Raw genomic sequence first — 5,462 nt, forward strand, 5'->3', positions numbered from 1 at the left:
AATTCTGGACTCACATGCCCACAAGGCAACACTCACAAAAAAAAAAAAAAAAAAAAAAAAAAAAAAAGCATGTACCATATTTTATGCACCCATTCCCTAACTGCTGAAAATGTATAATGTTTCTGATTTTTCACTCTGTAAACATTGATGGGATAAACATTCTTATATATTTCTTATACATAAATCTTTTTCAGATATCTGGTTATTCAATTAGAACAGAATCCTAGCAGTGGAAGTCCAAGGGATAAACAGTTTTGTAGCTTCTTACTAAATACTAAAATGTTTCTTCCTGAAAAGTGCCAGTTGACTCCCTCTACCAGTGAGAGTTCCTGTTTCCCTAAATCCTTACCATTCTCACATATTTAATGTGTTTATGTTCCATGTTTTATGTTAACTGTAAATGGTAACAAGTGAATTAGGAATGTATCTACTACACAGTGAGAAAATTTAAGGCTTGGTATTTTATGTTATAGAGTACAGAGAAATAACACAAAGCAATGGCTCACATATGAGAAAATAAAAAATTAATCTGTAGAATTTCAAAACCATAAAGAACTATTGAGCTACTTGGTAGGTCTCATGTTTATTCATCTATTGTTTTCAGGAACTAATGGTAATTATAGAGTGTGTGTGTGTGTGACTTATTTTTCTAAAAATTTTGAAGTAATGTTTTTAAAATGTAAATTTCAGACTAGAACTGTAATATGCTAATAGCAAAATACTGCTCTGAGGAACAGCATTTTAGAAATAATGCTTCAGGCTCGCAATTGTCACTTTGTAATTGAAAAGTTTTCTTTAGTTGACTATAATAAGGAAGGTTATTGTATTAGTTCATTTTCACACTGCTATAAAGATACCACTTGACACTCGGTAATTTATAAACAAAGGAGGTTCAACTGACTCACAGTTTCATGTGGCTGGGGAGGACTCAGGAAACTTACAATCGTGGTGGAAGGGGAAGCAGACACCTTCTTCACAAGGTGGCAGGAGAGAGTGTTAGTGTGTGAAGGAGGAACTGTCAAACACTTATAAAATCACCAGATCTCATGAGAACTCACTCACTATCATGAAAACAGCAAGGGGGAAAACACCCCCCCACGATCCAATCACTTCCCTCCCTCAACACATGGGGATTACAATTCAAGCTGACATTTGGGTAGGGACACAGAGCTAAACCATATCAGTTATCCTATTTCTTTGCTGGAAAATTTAGGAGTTTTGAGATCTGGATCAGAATCTAACTTTACAAATTAATAAATATGTATGTCCCTGTGACTTACTTTCCTCAGGACTGAAATTCAACTGGGAGGCACTAGGACAGCTATTTCGCTAGCTTAAAGCTGGCCTCAATGCTCATTGTTGCTGGGCCACACTAGCTGTTAAACCTTTTGAGTATCATCCTTCTGATACGAATATCAGTCTGGTAGTTTGCAGCTTCTTACTTTTGTTGTGGGTTCAAGGATGCCTATCTAAATCCTAATAAAGTCTGTGTAAGATCTGGAAGGTAGCAATTTAACCTCTGATGATACATGACTTTTACAAAAAGAGCTGTAAAAGGATGTGCTTCCTTACTTAAGTGGTCTATTTGCTTTTTAGCTCTTCAGAAGAGAAAACTGGGAAGTTTACTACTTAAGATGAGTCTTCTACAGAACTTTTAATGGGACTTATGGGTTTACTATTGTCTCAAGTTCTGGGAAATGATAAAATATGGATTTAAATATGAATTATTGGGCTGGGTGCAGTGGCTCATGCCTGTAATCTCAGCACTTTGGGAAGCCGAGGCGAGTGAATCACCTAAGGTCAGGAGTTCAAGACCAGCCTGATCAACATGATGAAACCCCGTCTCTACTAAAAATACAAAATTACTTGGGTGTGTTGGCACATGCCTGTAGTCCCAGCTATTCAGGAGGCTGAGAGAGGAGAATTGCTTGAACCCAGGAGGCAGAGACTGCACCATTGCACTCTAGCCTGTGCGAGACAGAGTGAGACTCCATCTCAAAAATAAATAAATAAATAAAAATAAAAATAAATTCTCATTGTAAAAAACTGGTGAAATCCAAATAAGATCAGTACCTGAGTTAATAGTATTATACCAACTGCAATTTTCTGGTTTGACAATATATTATTGATAGAGGCAATATCAATATACTATTGATATTGACAAATGCCTAGGCAGATAAAAAAGGGTCTCTGGAGAATATCTCACCTGCCTCACAAGTGTTTACACCACATATTTTTGTGCAGATAAGGGAACCTGCACAAGGTCTTGCCAGGGCATGCCCACAATGGACTGGAGGCCCACATGCACTGGGGAAATGGGGTGGAGCCACCAGGAGTTCACACCTTATGCAGGGGAGTAGCCTGTCCTCTTCAGCTCATGTGTGGCAGCCTGGTATTCAGTCTGTGAGGTGGGAGCCTGCTGGCAGGACCTTCTCTTTTTGCTGAGAGTTTTCTTTTCACTTGAAAAATTCCACCCTCCTCACCCTTCAATATGTTTGCATGCCTAATTTTTCCTAGTCATGAGACAAGAAACCAGATTTAGCTGAACTAAGGAGCAAAAAATCCTGCATAACTATGGTTTTGTAACATATTAGCAAAAGCTGGATGAAGAGTACAAGGGAACTTGCTGTACTATTTTTTCAAATTCTTGTGACTCAAACTGTTTAATAATATAATATTTAAAAAACAACAACCAATGCTTGACATGAAGGTGTTAAATATTATTTTCTTTTACATTTTGTTAACTATTTATTTATTTATTTATTTATTTATTTGTTGAGACAGAGTCTCACTCTGTTGCCCAGGCTGGAGTGCAGTGGCATAATCTCAGCTCATTGCAACCTCCACCTCCTGGGTTCAAGCAATCCTCACGCCTCAGCCTCCCGAGTAGCTGGGATTACAGGCGAGCACCATCACACCTGGCTAATTTTTGTATTTTTCATAGAGACAAGGTTTCGCCATGTTGACCAGGCTGGTCTCAAACTCCTGACCTCAAGTGATCCACCCACCTTGGCCTCCCAAAGTTCTGGGTTTACAGGCATGAGCCACCATGCCCAGACTGTTAACCAGACTTTTAATCATCTCTTTATGCTATTTTCATGTTCCTCTTTCCTTCTGATCCTTCCAGGTCACTAATAACTTTGTGACCTGTTATTTTTCACACTTGTCTCTATGCTTATATAATAGTATACAAATAATTAATTCATATATTATTTACATTTTCATTTATTTCATAATCATGTGATTAAATTGTATATACTTCCCTGCAGATTGTTTTTCTTACTTGAAAATACATTGTGAAAAATCTCTTCAATTTACTTGGTATAGATGGAACTCTGTCCTTTCAGTGGCTTCATTGTAGTCAATGAATCACACAGCTTATTCAACCATTCCCCTACTAATTGATGTTTATTTCCTTCACAATGTTTTGCTACTCAAATATTTTTATACTAAATATTTTACAAGTGTATATTTTGGACTGATGCTTTTATATCTGTTGGATAAATTCTCAGGGATTTATCTGTGGGATTACCAGATTGAAATAATATGATTTAAATATTTTTAAAGGTATTTTCAGACTTCTTTCCTAAATGGCTTCACTATTTCACATTTTCAGCAGTGAAATAGAGCGTACTTTTTCCTGCATCCCTACCACAAGTAGGTGTTATATACAATCCACACTTTGTGTGTTCATAGTTAGAAGTTATATTTTGCTAATACATTAATTTATGTTTCCCTGACAAACAGTGAGATGCAGCAGCCTTGCAATGTTTATTGATCCTTTGGATTTTTGTAAATTGTTATTCATAACTTTTGCCCTTTTACTACTAGATTGTTTTTGTCATTTTCTTGATAATTTGTAAGAGTTCCTAATATATTACATATATTATGTATCTTTCATATGTATTGCTAGTATTTCCTCTAAGCTACTTTTTGCCTTTTGTCTATGTCTATGATATCTTTTGCTATACCATCTTTAATTTTTTTAAGCTGTGAAATATGTCTATATTTTTCTTTATTGTCTTCTTAGTTTCCTCTTTTTTTTAGGCTTTCCAACTCCCAAATTACACATGTATTATGTAATTTTTTTCTGATGCTTTTGTTACTTTATTTAGTTGTTTTGCATTCATATAGAGCTGATGTACTGATTATTAAGCTATCATCATTCAGCTTCAAATCCACCCATCTGTATTCTGCTTTGTGCTGTGGGTCTGGGACTCTGCAAACCACATTTCTGCTTTGCCAGCTGGTTCCCTGCTAAGCCCTGCCAATGGGAGGCAGGAGAGGGAGACTGGATGGATAAAGGAGGAATACAGGGCTTGATCTTTTTTGTCTTTTCTTTGTTCCTGTCAGCATCACTTAAGCAAAGAATCTTCACACAGTAGTAACTAGGTTCTAGAGTGGCAGTGGGTTTCAGTTTGTGGTTTTTCCAACTCTTGCAGAAACATCCTCATTGCACTCCCTCAGAAATGCCAGCCAATGGGCACCCCACCTGTCCATGCTTTCAGCGATCTCACCTCTGGTTCAATGAGCCGCATCTCCAACCTTCTAAATTTTAATAATCCCCACTCCTTCCCTTTGTTCCCCAGTCCTACGGGTAGTAGCTGCTTTATACATTTTCCCTATGATATCTCAGTATCCTTTTTCCGCCTTTTTATTCCCTGAGTACCTAGTTAACAATTCTTTATATTAAATCCTCTCTGTTAAAATAGCTGGTATGGTTTCTGTTTCCTGCCTGGGCCTTGAGTGTTACTGTTGAATTTGTCAGTCTTTTCCTTTAGAATTTTTGCATGTTGTGACATGCTTTTGATGTTGGGAATTTCACAGATACCAGTTTTTTTTTTTTCTCTTTAAATGGCTAATTAAGTGTCCCAACAGCATTTATTGTCTACTTCGTCTTTCCCTACTGATTTTAAAATATGTTTTGATACATAGAACTTTAAAATTTTTGTATAGTCGAACTTATCAATTCATCCTTTATGTTTTCTTTTTGTTTGTTTTGGTGTTACCGATAAAAAGGATAAGTTCAGTACCATTTATCTGTGTCATGCCCTCTCTTACCTTCCACCATGAAATGACCCTTGCTACATCTTGGCACCATGCTCTTGGACTTCCCAACCTCAAGAACTGTGAGCCAAGTAAACTTCTGTTCATTACAAATTACCCAGTGTATGATAGTCTGTTATAGCAGCAGACAGTGAACTAAGACACTCTGGAGTTCAGACAATAATCACGCCTGTTTTCTTTCTGTGTTCTTCTACTATATTATACTGCCTCACTTAAAATAGTAGTTTTCAACATTTTAAAAATTGAGATCCACTGTAAGAATATATTTTGCGGCCAGGTGCGGTGGCTCACGCCTGTAATCCTGGCACTTTGGGAGGCCAAGGCAGGCAGATCATCACCTGAGGTCAGGAGTTCAAGACCAGCCTGGTCAACATGGTGAAACCCCATCTCTACTA

The 5,462-nt window shown here is 37.1% G+C and overlaps 1 pseudogene across 1 annotated transcript in view; it reads right to left on the reverse strand.

The window, feature by feature from the left end:
• LOC105532134 overlaps positions 1–4,538 on the reverse strand; it is an 18,506-nt pseudogene extending 13,968 nt beyond the window's left edge. Inside the window, exon 1 of the transcript XR_001004922.1 lies at positions 4,518–4,538. The product of XR_001004922.1 is annotated as a deoxynucleotidyltransferase terminal-interacting protein 2 pseudogene (transcript). The remainder of the gene's footprint in view (positions 1–4,517) is intronic.
• Between the last annotated feature and the right edge of the window lie 924 nt (positions 4,539–5,462).

Source organism: Mandrillus leucophaeus, unplaced genomic scaffold (genome assembly GCF_000951045.1).
Source record: "Mandrillus leucophaeus isolate KB7577 unplaced genomic scaffold, Mleu.le_1.0 Scaffold1200, whole genome shotgun sequence".
Classification (NCBI taxonomy): Eukaryota; Metazoa; Chordata; class Mammalia; order Primates; family Cercopithecidae; genus Mandrillus; species Mandrillus leucophaeus.